Here is a 20,093-nt window from a genome sequence, read left to right on the forward strand (position 1 = left end):
ATGTTTTGCAACTTCTCTGCCTGAGTTTTGATGAATAGGTCATGGCAGCTGTGCCTCCCAGAATCACCTCTATTCACGCTCACATTCCATTTTAACCTCGTTTTCCAAAAGTATTTCCAAGTAAGCTGTAACAGAGAAGCCAATCTTATGGGAATTTTTCTACCTCTACTGATGCCATTAATACTCCAGATCAGTGGTTCTCAACCTTCTGGCCCTTTAAATACAGTTCCTCATATAGTGACTCAACCATAAAATTATTTTCGTTGCTACTTCATAACTGTAATGTTGCTACTGTTATGAGTCATAATGTAAATATCTGATATGCAGGATGGTCTTAGGCGACCCCTGTGAAAGGTTCGTTTGACTGCCAAAGGGGTCGCGACCCACAGGTTGAGAATCGCTGCTCCAGATCTTCATATGGAAATTCAGGTTTATTTTCAATATGTTAGAATGTATGAAGGCAAGAGTAGGTAGCTCACTGTCATTCCCACTCCCAACAACCTGTAGAATTACTGCCGTTGTTAAGCTGGCTAATAACTAACTTTTTAATAGAACCATTTTCCAATTAAATTTAACACTGATATTGCATTTGCATACAGATAACATTAGACTTCATGCATTAACCTCAGTGCCTACAACACATTTTAGTTATAATTTCTAAAATTTACACTTTCTTCATGTCTAAAGTCATCTACAAAAGGCCTGAATTTTCAAAGATTGAATTCTTTTGGATTTCAAATCAAAACTGGTTTGACTGTCAAATGGTTAAAAACAAGTTAATTTTATTAAAGATTCTAACAGGATTACATTTAACATTCATTATCATTACTAATGGTAGATGTGAGAGATATAAAATCATAAAGCTGAGATCAACATTTATGACGATTAATAATACTAGATGTGAGAGATATAAAGTTACTACAGTTCAGTGAGAATTTTGACATGTATAGTTGTCTTATTCAGTTTGAACTGCTATAACAAGACACTATAGACTTAACCAACAGAAATTTATTTCTCACAACTCTGGAGGGTGGGAAGCCCAAGATCAGGTGCCCATAGATTAGTGTCTGGTGGGAGCCCACTTCCTTGTTGATAGAGGGCCATATTCTTCTGGTACCTTTAGGAGTTGGAGAGAGAAACCTCTTTCAGGTCTCTTCTTATAAGGGCACTAATCCCATTGATGAGACTCCACCCGCATGACCTAATTACTTCCCAAAGCCCCTACCTCCTAATACCATTATATTTGGGCATGAGGCTTCAACATATAAATTTTGGGGAAACACACACATTCAGTTCATAGCAACAGTTAACACTATTGATGCTCCAACATAGATATAGATATAGATATATAGATATAGATATACAAATTTTTAAAATATATCTTCTAATTAATTTCAAAGAGGAAGTGGGAAGAAGAGACACAAACTTCAATGATGAGAGAGAATCATTGATAGGCTGCTTTCTGCATACCCCACATGGGGATTGAACCCACAACCCTGGCATGTGCCCTGACCAGGAATTGAACAGTGACCTCCTGGTTTATAGGTGGACACTCAACTACTGAGCCACACCAGCCAGGCTCCAGCAGATAATTTGAATTCCTTTTTCTCTTTCTGTGAACCCTCTACCAGCTGCTTTGCACTTTGCTTCAGAAGGCCTGAACCTGAGACTCTCTTTGGAGACCTCCTCTGAGCAAAAAGTCTGCAATACCTGACATTCAGGTTCAGGTGTCTTAAAAACTAGCCGTCCCAGCCTCTAGCTGGATGAGGCTGAACCTAGACTTTGTCTGAAATCACATCCTTCCTTGTCTTCTCTCTTTCCTATCTTGCCTCCCTTCCTCCTTCCCTGTTTTCCTCTGACATCACTTTCTTAATAAAGTACTTCCGCCTGAGGCCTCATCTCAGGGTCTTCTTGAGGAGAACTGACCTAAGACAACGTGTAACGGAGAGCCTCACAATAAAGTAAGAGAATGACATTGATAACTAGAATATGAGCACAGCCCATCATGGCACAGACCTTGTACAGATACTTCCTAAGTCAACAGCGGCCCAGTGCTCTGTAGTGATTCCTCAGAAATATCAGAGAGGAGACATAGCTCTCATGCAACTGGGAATAAAAATCAATGAAAGTGGATTTATTACAAGGATTCCCACTTCTGCTCACAGGTTACTGAGGTCTCAGGAAGTGAGGGCTGCATGTTGAGTAGGTAACGTGACACCAGCGCACAGGTGAAGGCAGTTGGCAATCTGTTTTATATCTAAGTTTGGAATGCAACACCAGAAATCTGTTATAGATGTAAATTTGGAATGCAGTGCCAGAAGGTATCTTTTACAGGTTTTCACAGAAACTCAAATATAGTTATAAGAATTTGCTGAATTTAAGAAACAGTTTTGTCTAGGAATAGGCAATGGAGCATAGGAAGGATAGATCTGGAAAGGGCCAGAGATGGCAGAAGACTTCTGCAGTCTGGGAAAAAAGAAACTAAACTGTTGTAAGTGATTACATCAGAAAGGAAAGGAATAAAAATAAATTTGTTTTTAATTTGCTATAATTTTCTTTATTCTCCAAATTTTCCACAATAACATGTGTCGATGTTATAATCAAAAGAGTAAATTAAATTTTGATTACTTTACAACTTTTTACTTATAAGATATTTAAAAATAAAACTAAATTTCTACTATTAGGGAATTGTTAGTAATTGCAAACATTCATACAAGGAAATATTGTACAATCAGTAAAATAATGTTTATAAAGTGTTTTGAATGAGATTGAAAAATATTATGAAATGACATCAAATGACAAAGGCAAGATTCAAAATTTTATATACTCTTTGATATCCTCTATAATGTGTATAGAAAATAAACTAAAAGGAATTACACTGTACTATGAGTTAATTTTCACTAGATTATGAGGTTATATATTTTTCTTATTATTTACATTTTACAAACATTCTGTTCTGAATATTTACAATCACACAAGAGTAAACTTAGTAAAATTTGGAGCTGTGTGTTTACATCAGGGGTCCTCAAACTACGGCCCGCGGGCCACATGCAAATACAAATATTGTATTTGTTCCCGTTTTTTTTTTGTTTGTTTTTTTTTACTTCAAAATAAGATATGTGCAGTGTGCATAGGAATTTGTTCATAGTTTTTTTTTAAACTATAGTCCGGCTCTCCAACGGTCTGAGGGACAGTGAACTGGCCCCCTGTTTAAAAAGTTTGAGGACCCCTGGCTTACATACTCCTAGGCCTGGGATGCTAACCTCCTGAGGTAGTACTTCTTAACAGGCCTAGGAGTAATTAGTTGTATCTAAAACATTTGAACTAATTTATGCCTTTAAATGGATCCCATTTTTCTCTGCCACACTTCCCCATTTTCTTCCAAGCATCTATCTTCCTTTGAATGCCTGCCACTTCTTTGTCTCAGGAAAGCTTAAATTTATTTCCAGCAGATTCCCTCACATTCACATGAAAAACATACATCTGCTGTGTGTTTCTTTTTTCCTCACATCTCACTGAGAGTCTGCTAGCATTTTTCTGATGATTTATGGAAAAGTAAATATAGTTTTCAGTGCTATTCACCCCATGTAAATTTCTAATGATCCCAAATGTGAGGGTGTGTATGACAATGACGCCTTGGGAAAAAGCCAGATGCTCTTTTCATGTGAGCAATGGTTTCATATTATTCAACTCACTAAGCAGGCTTGTTTGTTCCCACAGCTGTTGACTTCATCTCCCTCTCAATGGATGAAAGGAAAGAGAAAAAAGGAAATGCTTCCCTCCACATTCCTTCCTGGCTACCTCTTTCCTAGGTGGTAGACTTATCCATTATTACAATCAGGGATCTTTGGAGCTAGAAAGAATCTAATCGATTATAACTGTCAAGTACCCTCTTTGTGAAGTAGTTTTACTTTGCATACATTATGTGTAATTAACCACTTATAGTCAGATAAGAAAATTCAGGCTCAAATTCATTAGGTAGCTGGACTATGGCCACAAATATTATGGATTGAGAGTTTGAGTCACTCCTTTCTTTCTCTCACAGATAGAACTGTAAGGGCTAATAAACGTATCAAACTTAAGATCTAAGAATGGCTGTAAGCCATAAAATAAACCTTTCGTTAGGTTTCTAGGCTTACATTTGTACACTTGGCTTCAATCTTCAAGCAAGGGAGCTATTGCCCGCTAGCAAGAGGATGTGGGGCCTCGAAGGCTTAGGGGTCCTGTGGTTCAAGTTTTTGAAGGGCATCTATGACATGTTCCAACTCCAAGTCTCAAGGCCTCATTCCTTCCTTACCAAGGTCCTGACTGCTGCGAGGACCTTTCCCTGATGGCAAACTCAGCTTCTCTTTAGGCTGACGACTCTGAGTTGGTCCTGGGCCTGGTCTTCACATGGCCCATCTCCGGCTGGAGGAGGTCTGCTTAAAGCTGTGAAGGGGTTTTCTGACTTTCGCACCGTTCCTGAACTTGAGCTTTCATTTTCTCTTTTCAGTTTATTATGGAACCCATCCACAGTCTTTGTAATCACCATTTGCCTTGCACCTTTCAAAAGCCAGAGAAAACTGCACTATCTAGTGCACCCCCTCTGTCAGTTTCCTAAGGCTGCCATCATGGAGTACCACAACCCAGTTAAGGACCCCAGGAATTTATTGTCTCACGGTTCTGGAGGCTAAAAGGCCAAAATCAAGGGTTCAGCAGGGCAGTTTCTGAGGGAGGAAGACTCTGTTCTTTGCCTCTCGTAGCTCCTGGAAGCGTCAGGTGTTCTTGGCTTCGCGTCGTCTTCCTCTACACGTGTGTCTGTTTCTGGGTCCGGATGTTCCCTTTTCATAAGGACATCAGTCGGATTGGGTTAGGGCCCACCCTAATGATCCCATCTTAACTTGATCTTCATAAAGATCATATTTCCAAATAAGGTCTCATTTACAGGTACTGGGGCTAGGACCTGTATCTTTGGGGGACACAATTCAACCCATTTAATTTTAATTGACCACAGGTGAAAGCTTAGCAGTTGTATTCCAGGGGCCCTCGAGGCTCCACAACCACCTACGATAGGATCCTTATTGCCATTCGGCTAGTGACATAACTCTAGAATTCCATCCATAGAGCCCAGCTTCATTACCCCCAACCCTGCACTCTTGGTACCAAATGTCTTATGTAGGCTTCCTAGAAGCAGACCCTGGGATACAGCGTCATGAGCAAGGGATTGACTAAGGGCCAGGGGAAATAAGTAAAAGAGAAGGGAATGTAGAGCAACAGCATTTTAGACAACTCTTCAGTCTTAGCCTGAACTATTGGGGTGCTCTAGACTATGAATTAGATCATAATGTGCCCCCCGCTGAGGCAAGAGAACCAGCGTGTCAGACTCTTACAGTAGTCAGTCTATGGTTACAGGCTGCCCCAGACTAAAATCTCTCTTTTTGGGGGAGAACTGACTCATGGCCAGGCCTCTGAAGAGGGCCACGGGTGCAAGGCATTTGGAACAAAGCACAGAAACTACAAGATGTGTGCATAAATAGCTGGTAGAGTGGATTGGAGTGGGTGGGGTGGGGAGAACATGAGCAGGGTCTACTACTCACTTCTCACTCATTTGTGAAACTTAATGCTTCACACACAAATGTCACAGGTAAAACAAGGTAACTTGGAACACTGAGGGTTCGAGGAGGACCAGGATGCCTCCTGATAGGACCCAGCGTGTGTGGAAGCAGGGTGTCCTGGTCTGTGAGGGGAGGTGCCTGGCAGAGGTCATGCTCACATCCGTGGCAGTTGCAAAGGCAAGTGGGAGGCAGCTCCACTGTGGGCTGGGGAGGGGCAGGAACCAGCCCTTCAGGGTCAGCACAACAGAGCAGCAGCCACTGGTCCTGCCTGAGAACCTGTTTATGAGATTCCCTGAGAAACTTCCAAAACAAATCTCAGAGAAGCCATAGTGGAGATGCACTGAGGCCTTGCAGCAGCAGGGCTGTAGGTACAACCAGATGCATTAATGCTTATTATTTTACCCTGCCACACTTTTTCTTTTTTTTTTTTTTTTTTTTCAGAGTTGAATTTTTTTTTTATTTAAATCTTTATTGTTCAGATTATTACATTTGTTCCTCTTTTTTTTTCCCCCCATAACTCCCCTCATCCCAGTTCCCGCCCCACCCTCCGCCCTCACTCCCCACCCACTGTCCTCATCCATAGGTGCACGATTTTTGTCCAGTCTCTTCCCGCATCTCCCACACCCCTTTCCCCTCCAGGAATAGTCAGTCCATTCCCTTTCTATGTCCCTGATTCTATTATAATCAACAGTTCATTCTGTTCATCAGATTATTTATTCACTTGATTCTTAGATTCACTTGTTGATAGATGCATATTTGTTGTTCATAATTTGTATCTTTACCTTTTTCTTCCTCTTCCTCTTCTTAAAGGATACCTTTCAGCATTTCATATAATCCTGGTTTGGTGGTGATAAACTCCTTTAGCTTTTCCTTATCTGTGAAGCTCTTTATCTGACCTTCAATTCTGAATGATAGCTTTGCTGGATAAAGTAATCTTGGTTGTAGGTTCTTGGTATTCATCACTTTGAATATTTCTTGCCACTCCCTTCTGGCCTGCAAAGTTTCTGTTGAGAAATCAGCTGACAGTCGTATGGGTATTCCCTTGTAGGTAACTGAGTTTCTTTCTCTTGCTGTTTTTAAGATTCTCTCTTTATCTTTTGCTCTTGGCATTTTAATTATGATGTGTCTTGGTGTGGTCCTCTTTGGATTCCTTTTGTTTGGGGTTCTCCGTGCTTCTTGGACCTGTAAGTCCATTTCTTTCACCAGGTGGGGGAAGTTTTCTGTCATTATTTCTTCAAATAGGTTTTCAATATCTTGCTCTCTCTCATCTTCTGGCACCCCTATAATTCTGATGTTGGTATGCTTGAAGCTGTCTCAGAGGCTCCGTACACTATCCTCGCATTTTTGGATTCTTTTTTCATTTTGCTTTTCCGGTTGGGTGTTTTTTGCTTCCTCGCATTTCAAATCATTGACTTGATTCTTGCGGTCCTCTGGTCTGCTGTCGGGAGTCTGTATAATATTCGTTATTTCAGTCCGTGTATGCTTAATTTCTAGTTGGTTCCCCAATATAAGATCGAGGGTCTCATTAGTTTTCTTGTAGATCTCATTAAGTTTATCGGCGGCTTCTAAACAGTTCCTGAGAGACCTTAAAAGTGTCGTTCTGAACTCTATATCTTCCATTGACAATTTTGTCCTGTTTCTTTGTCTCCGCATTTTGTTATGCTTCCTTGGTGCACCCCCTCGTGGTCTTTGTTCGCAGTCTTATAGTTAAACCTTGTTGTAGCTAATACCAGGGAGGGTTTGACCTCCAGGCCAAGTGGCTATGAGAATCAGCTGTGTCAGCAGTGAGAGAACTTCTGTCCTCTAGGGAGGTGCTAATCTAGCCTTTGCCTGAGGCTATCCGGCAAATGCCTGTGTGCAGGGCTTGGGCGGGGCGGGTCGCACAGGATCAACAGGGTGGGCCAGAGAGAGCAGTTATGGCAGCTCTCAGTCCTGTCCCCAGGGGCTCTGCCTCTCTGAGTCCCAGCACCCGCTGCAAAGCTCAGAGAGAAAGCTGCACACTCTGACCGAAGCCAGACAGTCCCGCTTCTCCCGTTTGAGTCTGGGTCCCTAAAGACTCGCCCGGTTCTGGAGCTCAGAGTCTGTGACTCCCTCCCGATTGAAAACGCCAACCGCGCCCTCCGCCGCCAGCCCGCTCGCGCACTCCGCACCTCAGAATTTGACTTCAGCACTGCGCCTCCTCTGAGTGTCCGTATGCGTTTCTCTTTCCTCCTAGTTGTAGGACTTCCACTCAGCCAGCGTTCCTGTGGTTCTGGGTGATGTCCCTTCCGTTTTTTGGTTTCACTTTTGAAGTAGTTGTTCAAAGCAGCAAACTCCGGCGTTAACCTATGCCGCCATCTTGGTTCTCCCCACTTTTTCTTTTTAATGCTAGATGGGTATGGCAATCCTTTGTTAAAGACAAAATTATTTTATTTTCTCCACAATGGAACAGACAATTCACAGGGCTAATTAGAAAGAGTGGATGAAAAGTAATATGAAGAAACAGATTAAGTTGAAAATAATAATTAAAGGAAATCAGAAAGGGGCAGAAAGAATTTGGAATTTACTTGAAGGCATATATGAGGAAAAGATTGCATAAATTCTCTCTTTGAAGTGGGAAGTGTGCAGAAAGAGAAGAAACAGCTGTCAAAATGCTCCATGCCAAACACTTAGGTATTCCCTTGCGATGAGGTCTTGGAGTGCAGATTAAATATATTTGAGGAAACCAAGGTTCGAAGAGGGTAATTGATTTTTCTCAAAATTACACTGCTTAGGATTTTAAGAGTGATAACTGAGAAATAGGTGTCTTTTGTTTATTTATTTTTAATTTTTAAAAATTTGTTTTTGCAGAAAATAACATTTGAGTTTTTATTGTTCCATTTTTTAAAAATAATCTATCTTGATTGTTGAAAATATTACAGATGTCCCTCTTTTTCCCCCAATTAACTCCCTCCTTCCCACTTCCTCTCCCTCCTCAGACCATCACTGCACTATTGTCTTGTCCATGGGTTATGAATATAAGTTCCTTGGTTTATCCCTTCCTGTTATTCTCTCCACCACCCCACCACCCCACTTCCTTCTGAGAATCATTAGTCTGTTGCATGCTTCCATGTCTCTGGATCTATTTTGTTTATCAGTATATTTTGTTCATTACATTCCACATATATAGGAGATCATGTGATGCTTGTCTTTCTCTGACTGGTTTATTTCTCTTAGCATAATACTCTCCAGGTCCCTCCGTGCTGTCTCAAAGGGTAAGAGATCCTTCTTTTTTTATTGCTGTAATAATATCCCATGGTGTAAATGTATCACAACTTTTTTATCCACTCATCTACTGATGGACATTTGGGCTGTTTCCAGATCTTAGCTATTATAAATTGTGCTGCTATGAACATAGGGGAGCATACATTCTTTCTGATTGGTGTTTTAGGCTTCTTAGGATATACCAGTAATCCTAAAAGTGGGATCACTGAAATAGGTGTCTTTTTTACTACCAGAATATTCTATAGCTAATTTTAGATTTAGGTTCTTATATCCCAAACTGTGCTCAACATCCACCCACCTCCACTTTCCCATTCTTATCAGCAGGCGATTTCTCTGATGTATTTAACTAATATTAGCACACAATCGCCATGTAAGTTGCTTAGGCAAATTAGCACGTTTTGCTACATCTGGGCCAATGTCTCTCCCATATCTGACCTTTTAGTTGGAGTGTACTTGTTGGAATGTCTCTTACACTTTCATCACTTGCCTCCTGTTAAGAGAGATTTGTGACCACTGACATGAAGCTTTCTCAGAGAGACATGCTGGTGCCAGGCAGCTAGCTTCTGAGTAGGTAACTTCCAGACTTGTGTTTGGGATTGCCCTAAACTGATAAAATAAAATTGGCAACATTTTGTTTGTTTGTTTGTTTTTGGACACATGAGAATTTAACATCTTCAGAATCAAGTCTAATATGCTCTAAATGTAATGCTTAAACCACAGAAAGCAGAACGAGTTAGGTCAAGATTGTTTCAGCTTTCTAGTGCTTTTATGAGGCACATCCGAGCTTTTGTCTCGCTGCATGAGTGCGCCCTCTTGTGGCCACAGATCCCACTGGTTCGGCAACAGCAGGATAACAATGAAGGTTGCAGGCTTTGCAGAAACTGCAGATCAAGCCAGAGAAGTCATAATCCCTTCACTATCTCTTCACACTCCAGTTGCCAGGCCAGCTAATCTTACATTTGCTAAACTTAAGCAAGATTGTGTTTCTTTTTAAATAAAATATTTCTATTTGAAGAAGGGATTTCATTCTATTTTGACAAAGTAACATTGGAAAATGACTTGGAAATGTTCACTTTGGAGTGTTACCTGAAATACTGCTTCCAAAGCTGACCATTGCTTTCCTTGAACATGACCCTCACTCATGACAGGGCGGGTTCTAAAGCTCATGTTCTGTAAGAGTCAAGCTTAGTTCATCTCTTAATATGAGCTCTTCCTTCTCAGAGTGGATACCTGTATTTTGAAGTATCAGCATCGATCAAATCATACCCATTTCTTCAAGTTTTAATTCCCTCTGTGCTGTTTCTATACAAGAGAGATTATTTTATAATTTACTCAACTTATATTATATTTAAAGATATTGGCATATGGAAAAAAATTAGCCACCCCCCCATTTCCTTATCCACTGGCACCATTATTATTCTAATGTATTTTCTTTTATTCCTTTTATATGCATACATGTATATGCCTATAATACATTTAAAATTTATGATTGTCTATACTATATGTTATATAATATGTTATAATTATATATACTATATATTGTTTTGTTATTATAGCTTTTGGGTAATGTGGATCAATTATTCCCTGAATGAATTATATTCAGAGAATATGCTATAACTATTAAAAGCTTAATAACAAAAGATCTGGACTAAAGTGGACCTGGCGTGAACCTACATCCAATTTATTTATTTCTCCTGCAGGCAAATGAGGTTATTAAAATGTAACTTATTTACCATTATTTGTGTGCCCCTTCCCCAAAGATAAACTACAAAGAGGAGGAAGAGAATTTTATACCTGCTAGATTGCTGGCTGGTATATGCTGCCTTAGGCTATTCAGGCCATTCTCCTCCTGTTTGCTCAGTGAAACTTGATCTATATACACTGACCCCCTGGAGAATGTATAACTGCCTTGAGTCACATTCCGTTATAGTTTTGTGTTTAGTTAGCCAATCATGTATATATTTTATACTAAGGGCCTATTTTGGCCAACCAGGCAGCCCCTGGCAATTAATTTGCCAACCACAGGACATTCAAAGTCTCTGAAATCACTCCATACACTGGGGCAGTACCCTTCTCAGAGTGGGCTGGTTCCTCAGGGGAGCCCCACAAAGCCCCAAAGCAAGGCTGTTCTGTATCTATTCTCTTCTTAAATCAGAGAAGGCAATGTCCTGAGGAGTCCATAAGTGTGATGAAATACTGACATTGGTCACAAAGATAAAGATAGATCATCTTGAACAAAATGGGCTCGGACTTCCAATAGCAGCAGAAATCACAGCAAGTTCCCCGTTATTTGCTATTCTTATTGTCAACTGGCAATGGGGAGTCTGCACTTTAGAATTGGGGAGCATGAGGGCCCCCTGCTTCCAGACCCACTGCTTCCAGAGGAGTTGTCTGCTGCTTTCACACCGGCTTTGCCCTCTGCCCAGGCCCATTGAGGCTTCCTCCCCAGAAGGTAGGACCTTTAGCAGAAAAGCTGGGTAGATGATTGGGGCAGATTGCTTCTTATATTTTACCCTAATTTGCATTATCGCTCAGCTTCACATCACTGTCTTTACTTACATAATTTTTAAATGAAAAGAAAAACCCTCTTCTCTTAGGTTTTGTACCTGAAATTATTGTGAACAATTTGGCTGCTATTGGTCAGTCACATTTTAATTCGCTTAAAATATGCTCACATATTGTTGTTATTGTTATGTATCTGGCAGGCACACACTAATGTATGCTGTGGTAAAATATGCTTATGGGTATTTAATGCCAGAATAATTACTGTATTTTATTTCGACTTTAGTCCACAGCATGGGACCTCTTCTGAAAGTACATATACAAAAATGATTGTTCCCAGGATGGCCAAAATGTTATCTTCCTTTCTTTTCATTCCTGGAGTACATTATATTATGTCCTCCCTCCAGAATTTTGTAATTACTGTGAGTAAAAGAAAAATGAAATGATGCTTAATTTGCTGAGTGCAAATATATCAAAACTTCACAAGTTAAAGATGCCACAAAAACATTTTTTTTTCCAAATGGTTTTTGCCACTGCTTTAATGAAAGAATTGACTAAAGATTTGCTGTCTGACTTGAAATTATGCTATTCTCAGAACATCTTTCTCTGTGTGGTTAAAATTTATAACCTTCATGTCCTAATTTAGCTTTATTACTCGCTATCTCTAAAATATTTTAAGATACAAGAATTTCCTTTCCTTATTCCATTTTCCTGGTGAGATCTTTAATTGTTCTCATTTATGGAAACAAGTTGAACACACATGAGAGAAACATTAAGGAAATAGCACAGAGTCATCACTGTATCATAACCCAACATTCATTTATTGAGCATTTACTAATTGCCAAGCATTTTGCTAGGCGCATTGCATTCCTTCCTCGTTTATTTCTCATAGCGCTCTATGAGCTAAGAATGATGAGATGCTCACTCTGCTGGTGGGAAATGGATCTGGAAAGGTTATTTCTTTTTCTAATTTCACTTTCCTGAATGTAGTGACTAATTAGAATTCAGTTCTGTCTGACTTCACATCCTGAGAGCTTAATCATTACCCTTTACGGCCTCATGTGTTCCATGTAAGCAAGAGAGACAATGCAGTGGACTCACTTGTGCCTTCTCTTTGCTACCACATGGCTATGTGGCCTTTGGTTTGCCTTCTACCTTTATCCTGAACCACTCTGGATTGCCTTGCTTTCTGAATACTGAGAGTTCTCCAAGTCCACATTCTCTCCAGATAAATTCAGCCAATGTCACAGCTTGAAATGTTAACCAAACACTGTTATTTCCAAGTGAATACATCCAGCCATGACTGCTCCTCAAATCCCTGCTTTGGCTATCTAACTGCAAAATCAGCACTTTCTCTGGGATGTCTGATAGACATCTAGATTTCATGTTCTTTGTCCCAAATCTGATGCTTCCCCTCACTCCCAATCTTAGTAGAAATATCTCTGATTACCTAGTTGCTCAGGCCCCAAATTTAGGAGTCAGCCTGGATTCCCTATTTCTCACCCACTCTACATCTGGTCCATTAATTAAGCCTGTTAGTTTCATTTTCACAATGCATCCTAAATTGAGCTCTTGTCTCTTTTGTAGCTACCATACCGGGCTAAGCTGCCATTATCTCTCTCCTAAATTACTATGGTGACTTCTGACTTGTCTCTACTTGCATTATTATTTCTTTACCTCACCAAGCCCAGGCCATTTTCCGAACAGGAGACCCACTGATATTTTTTAAAACATGTATCAGATCACATCATTTTCTACTCAAAATTTACAATGGATGTCTATCACATGAAGAACAAATACAGAGTATTCACCAGTATCTACCTGACCTCAGGTAACCGAGGCCTTGGTCATCGTTTGGATTGAGAGCATACCACTTTGCTTCAATCGCCCTACCCTTTTGCACCACTTTTCTTCCTGTCTATTGAACTCTCCTAGCTCTTGCTGCCTTTGGGCTTCTGATTGGCTATTTCCTATTCCCCCAGATTTTAATGTCCACTTTTGTCAATTCTTTTATCTGTGAGCCCTCCCTCTATGATGCTCCCCCATCACACACTCATGTGTCACTCTGTCTTCAACCAGGCTTTATTTTTTTCCTATGGCCCTTACTACAACCTAATCCATATCACATATTTCTTTCTCAACTTATTTACTTTCAATTTTCCTCATTACAATGGAAACTCCATAGGGGTATATATATTGCCTGCTTTGTATCCCAAATGTTTTAAAATGTGCTTGGCACATAGGAGGTAATAAAATTTAATGGTGAATAAAATTATTTAGACATTTTAAAAATCAAACTTTATACTTACTATAAAGTATAGTAAGTACTTTATACTAAAGGCCTATTTTGGCCAACCAGGCAGCCCCTGGCAATTAATTTGCCAACCACAGGACATTCAAAGTCTCTGAAATCACTCCACACACTGGGGGCAGTACCCTTCTCAGAGTGGGCTGGTTCCTCAGGGGAGCCCCACAAAGCCCCAAAGCAGGGCTGTTCTGTATCTATTCTCTTCTTAAATCAGAGAAGGCAAGGTCCCGAGGAGAACCCATAAGTGTGATGAAATACTGACTTTGGTCAGAAAGATAAAGATAGATCATCTTGAACAAAATGGGCTCAGATTTCCAATAGCGCAGAAATCACAGCAAATGATTATGCTAAGAGCAATTGGCTTTTCTTTAAGATTTGTGAGAAATACATGTTGTGCCAATCTGTTAGAAAGTACACTTACAGATGGAGAAGTAGGATAAGAGAACATGGAAGGCTGGGCTGACCATAGCCTTAGTCTTCATTTTGGACGGCAGTGTAACAGCCACATGAAGGAGGCTTTTCTACCTTTTGTTAAGCTGCTACTGACTACACCGCCCATATTTTTCTTCCACTTTTCTTATATTCTATTCTATAAAATATATCTACTTCAAACATATAGCTACTTAAATACAAATTTACTATGGGATTTATTATATTATTGTAATTTATTTATCAAATTCTCTGGACTTGTTGGTGTACAAGCAAAAAGTAGCTACTTGTTTTATCTACTGACTTTCAAATTCTCTTTCTTTCATCATTTTTCCACACCTGGAGGTTAAGGAAACTGTTTGGTAGTCTCTATTGTTAAAAATAGGCTCCTATGACCTAGCAGCTCTCCTAACTAGGTACCTGAGAGAAACAAATATGTTTACAGCAGTTTTAGTCATAATAGTCAGGGCCTGGAAACAAAACATTCATCGATAGTGGGATAGATAAACAAAGGGCAAATTATTTACACCGGGGAAGTCTATGCAACAGTAAAAAAGTAGTGCTGGTACATCCTGGATGGCACACAGAGACATAATACTGGGGGAAGAGATTAAACACAAAAGATTTCATATGTACAATTCCGCTGTGTTTAGTTTAAGATGAGTTACCCATCTAAAGGGAAAGAGGGCAGGATAGTAGTTATTTACTCCAAAGATCTGCCTGGTGGTGGCACATGTATAGAGATTTGTAAAAAGTTATGTAGCTGTGTACTTAGATTATGTGAACAATTTCTTCAAAAGAAAAAATAAAATAAAGAAAAATAAAAGCCAGTCTAGGCTAGTATAAAAAACTTTCACCTCCCTGTTCCCTCTCCGGGCTTGGTCTGGAGTTCTCCAGACTTACAGAGCGGTAGGAAGAGGCACTGAAGTTTTCTTGTCTCTTTCTTTTTTCTCATCCTCGCTAGTTGCGCTCTTCAGAGTCAGGCACAGGACTGAGGAGGACTTGCAGAAAAGGCCAAGTCTTTCTCCGTTGGGGCTTGTGTGACAGGTGTACAGATTCTGCCTCTCTATCCTTGGATTTGTGGTGGAGGGAAAAGTTTTCCTCTTACCCTCTACATTCAGTGGCTGGGACTCTGCAAATTCAATGGACAAGAGACAGATTAACAGGAGAGAAGAAAACAGGGTTTATGCTTGCAGAGTGAGTGCATGCAGGAAAGACACAGTGGTGAGTAACACCCAGGGGTGGTCAGAGCTTGGGATTAATGTGTCTAATTCAGTAGATGATGGGGAGGGGGGGAAGGTCACTTATGGGGAAACAGATGACTTTTGGAAAGATGCATAGGTTTTCAAGAGGAAAAACAGGACGTAAGAACGTCTGTGATAATGTTTGTCTACGCAGGTTTGAGTGGCCTTTCCGTCTGCAGGGCCATAAAGCTCGTCTGGAGAAGGAATTTGGAGTAGGTTTTCTCATGTGCTTCCTTCTAGCAGTAGGTCTGTCCGGAAGAGGGATTTATGGCAGGCCTATTTCCCAAAATTGCTTTTTTAGTCAGGTAATGGAAGCCCTGAGAAAGTTTTAATTTCTTTTTCTTCTTTTTTGCATCTGTTGACTCTGAAATGTCTTCAGCTTAAAATAACCTTTGTCATGAAGTGGCATATTTTGGGGTGGCATGTTCTGATCTGCTATTGTCAGTTCTTCTAGGACAGCTGACTTCAGAGGGCCCCTTCCACTGCACCTTTCCTGAGCAGGAGCCGTGCGCCCCCTGGCGGACTCTCAGAGCCACCTCACCCCGGCTGGGCAGCGCCCCCTGGAATTAGGGTTCTTCAGGATGACTATAGTTCAGCTACCTCCTATAAAATGAGCTTTTCCCACCTGAAAACTGTTACCACTCCCTTTGTCTTTCTAACTCTAGAATTACAGGACGCTCCTAGTATGTTGTTCTCTCTGCTCTGCAATGCAAGCGCTTCGGCCAGCTTATCGCAGAGAGGTTTCCTGTCTGTATCTGGTTGCTCTTCCTTCAGACTCCAGGGCTTCCTGTCAGGCTCTTCAAGCTTGTCTTTGGGTGCAGCTTTCACTGGTCTTGAGCGGGTGGGGGAGGCAGTGTGAGGGGAAAAAGAAATAGTGCAATTTGTTAACAATTCTCGTCAAGGAAAACCTCATCAATCTCCTGTGTTCATTCTTCTGGCCTCCTCTTGTTCGGGGTACATAATGGGCTAAGGTTTGCAGGGCCAGCGTGGGGACCACCCATCAGGGAAGCCTGTTAGATGGTCTGTCCTGTTCACCTTTCACCCATTGTCTTTACTGTTTGAATCCTAGGGAAATTTCAGAGACCATTGGATAAAAAGCACTTAATATCTGTTATAAAATATATTTTGATCTACTTATTTTAGACACAACTATTCCCCTCCCCACTATATTATGCACAGATTGAGAACAGAGACTAAATGTATATTTTTGTATCCACAGTGCCTAGCTCAAGTCTGATAGGCTTGATACTTAACCAAGAGAACTGGTAAAAAATGCATGGGAGTTATATTTGTTGAGGAACAACACACCAGTCCCCTGCATTTATTATACTTCCAGCGGTTCTCAACCTGTGGGTCATGACCCCTTTGGGGGTCGAACGACCCTTTCACAGGGGTCGCCTAAGACCATTGGAAAACACATATATAATTAAATATTGTTTTTGTGATTAATCACTATATGCTTTATGTTCAATTTGTAACAATGAAATTGGGGGTCACCACAACATAAGGAACTGTATTAAAGGGCCGCGGCATTAGGAAGGTTGAGAACCACTGCTTTAAACATTGATAAAAGTGTAATCTGAATGCCTCTGCATCTGGCAGGGCATGCTACAATAGCAAGTAAAACAAAGGTCTCAGTGACTTAAACACAAAAGTCTTACTTTTCACACATGCTACATATTCATTGTAGATTTGCAAGGGTTTTCTTCATATCAGGGTGATGCTGGGTTCTGGGCTGTTGGGAGCTTTATTTCCACATGTTTCCATGATCCCAGACATAGGGAAAAAGGGGAAAAAGTGTGAATCACATACTGGTATTTTAAGATTCTGCTTAGAAAACACATGCTAATTGCCCTCACATTTCATTGACCAAAGGAAGTTGCAAGATGAAGACAGATGTCAAAGAGATGGAAAAGTCTAATTCTCTTACAGTGAAGGGCAATGAATATTTGTGAACACTACTTCAATCTGGCATACGGTAGTGTTTCACAAACAGAATTAACCACTATTCATTTTTTTTAACCACTGTTCATATTGACTATATTTGCCTCTGGCACTTTTTCTTTTATTATAAAACGATGATTGTATTTCCTATCTATGGGTTGCTATATTCTAGTCACTGTTTCAAATATTTGAATATATTAATTAATTTTATTATCACAATAAGGCTATGAGTTTAGTACTACTATTATCAGAATTTTAAAATGAGGAAATAGAATTTCCAAGCAGTTTGGTAACTTGAGAAAAACCACACAGAGGAAGAGTGATTCAAACTCAGCAAGTCTAGTTGCAGAGACTGTAACCTTGACCATTATCTCTCTGTCATTCTATCTGAAACATACTATATAATTCCTATATATAATTCTATATAGTGTATATCTGAACACACATCTAGGTATAGATAAATGTATGAGGTATGCCCCTTTGAAATTTAAAATATTATAAAATGTTGCAATCTCTTTTCTAGATTTCTGTCTTTATCTGGACTCTACCTTGTCTGAGTATTATGACGTGGTGCAATGTACTTTCAATCTTACTTGGCACATTTTCATAGCAAAAGTATTCATAAGAAATATATTGCTTTGTGTTTTATATTTATATTAGTGGCCTGGTGCACAGATTCGTGCACATTGAAAGGAAATTAATTAGAAGAAATATTTTAATATCACTATTGGCCCATTTTCTATAATAGAAGTGTCAACCAAATTCACGATCAGCAATGACAGATTGAAACACATGCATGCAATTGGCGCCAGCAAGAGCCATATATGTATCATGCATGCGTGAGTCAACGTTTATTTTTAAATTGCCAGTGAGCATCATATGTACCAGCTGGTCGGTTGGTCGGATCGTCAGACGGATGTATGGTTGGTCACTTAGCCTTTTATATATATAGAAGATAAATACTGTTTGCCCTTATTTTTGAAGTATATCCTTTGTTGATACATACAGACCTAGTTTATTATTTTTAAATTCAGTTGGCCCATTTTCTATTCACACCTTATAGTTACTGGATCACATACTTGATTTCTCAAGGGTAAAAAATTTTGATTTTTTTTATTTCGCTTTAAAACTTATTTTCTCTAAAATAGTTAGGGAGCATATTTATATACACCCCCTCTGTATTTTCCTTTTGTTTAAATTGTTTGCAAATGACTGAAGGATGTGTGGTAAACTCATTTCCAAAGAATGCCTTTTTGCTTTACATATTGCACTATCATGCTCTAATGGATAAATATTATAAATATTTATAAATATTTTATAAAAATACAAGTATCCAAAATAAATATCTTTATTAAATTTAATTATTTGGGTGTTAAATTCTTTAATCACACATTAATATTGATGCTTAGTCACTCTCTATTGATGCATGTATGTGCCCATCCCTTCCTCCTCCACATTAGCCTGTAGAATCAAAGGTCCAAATTATTGCTTTATAAGAATACTAGAAGCCCGGAGCATGAAAATTCATGCACTGGAGGTGGGGGTCCCTCAGCCGGCCTGCCCATCTCACAGTCCGGGAGCCCTCAGGGGATGTCTTACTGATGGCTTAGGCCCGCTCCACGCAGTCTGGCCTCCCTCTGCGGGAGATGACTGCTCCGATCAGGGTAAGGCGCCACCCCCATCACCTCACTACAGCTGCCACTGCTGGCCCTTGCAGCTGCCATGGCTGCCAGCCATCCTTGGCCCTCGCAGCTGCTGTGGCTTTGTCTAGAGGACATCCGGAAGGATGTCCAGAAGACGCCCAGTCTATCTGGTCTAATTAGCATTTTACCCTTTTATTAATATAGACTAGAGGCCCAGTGCACAAAAATTTGTGCACTTGGGGGGGGAGGGGGTCCTTCAGCCCAGCCTGTGCCCTCTCGCAGTCTAGGACCCCTTGGGGGATGACCACCTGCTGCCTTAGGCCCGCTCCCCTGGGGGATTGGGCCTAAGCTGGCAGTCAGACATCCCTCTGGCAGCCTGGGAGCCCTCGGGGGATGTCCACTTGCCAGTGGGGAGCAGGCCTAAGCTGCAGTCGGACATCCTTAGTGCTGCTGAGGAGGCGGGAGAGGCTCCCACCATCACTGCTGTACTGGCAGCCATCAGCCTGGCTTGTGGCTGAGGAGAGCTCCCCCTGTGGGAGCACACTGACCACCAGGGGGCAGCTCCTGCATTGAGCATCTGCCCCCTGGTGGTCAGTGTGTGTCATAGTGACCAGTCATTCTCAGTTGTTCTGCTATTAGGGTCAATTTGCATATTACCCTTTTATTATATAGGAGTGCCTGGCCAGCCTGGGTGAGGGGCTGATGGCTGTTTGCAGGCTAGCCACACCCCCAGCCACCCAAACTCCCAGTGGAGGCTGGCTGGAAGCAGGTATCTGGGATTTATTTTGCTTCTATAATTGAAACTTTGTTGCCTTTAGCAGAGGCCACAGCCAACTCAGGGCTGGCGGGAAGCTTGACTTCCTCCATCTCCCGGGCAACCAAGCCTCCTGCTTGCTCCAGCTCTGTGGCTGCTGGCCGCCATCTTCGTTGGGTTAATTTGCATATAGTCACTCTGATTGGCTGGTGGGCGTGGCTTAGGGCATAGCAAAGGTATGGTCAATTAGCATCTTTGTCTTTTATTAGTGTAGATGTAAAACTAAAGAGTTGTATGGATGTAACTACTTTTTTCTTACAAGCAAAGCTACACTGTTATTATGAGAAGTTTGTGAGCCAAGAATCAAGTAGGAGGAGTTAATTAGATGACCAGATGCCTAATGGTATTCTGTTAAGAGAAGTAATATGTCCA

Source organism: Myotis myotis, unplaced genomic scaffold (assembly GCF_014108235.1).
Source record: "Myotis myotis isolate mMyoMyo1 unplaced genomic scaffold, mMyoMyo1.p scaffold_m19_p_8, whole genome shotgun sequence".
NCBI classification, from domain to species: domain Eukaryota; kingdom Metazoa; phylum Chordata; class Mammalia; order Chiroptera; family Vespertilionidae; genus Myotis; species Myotis myotis.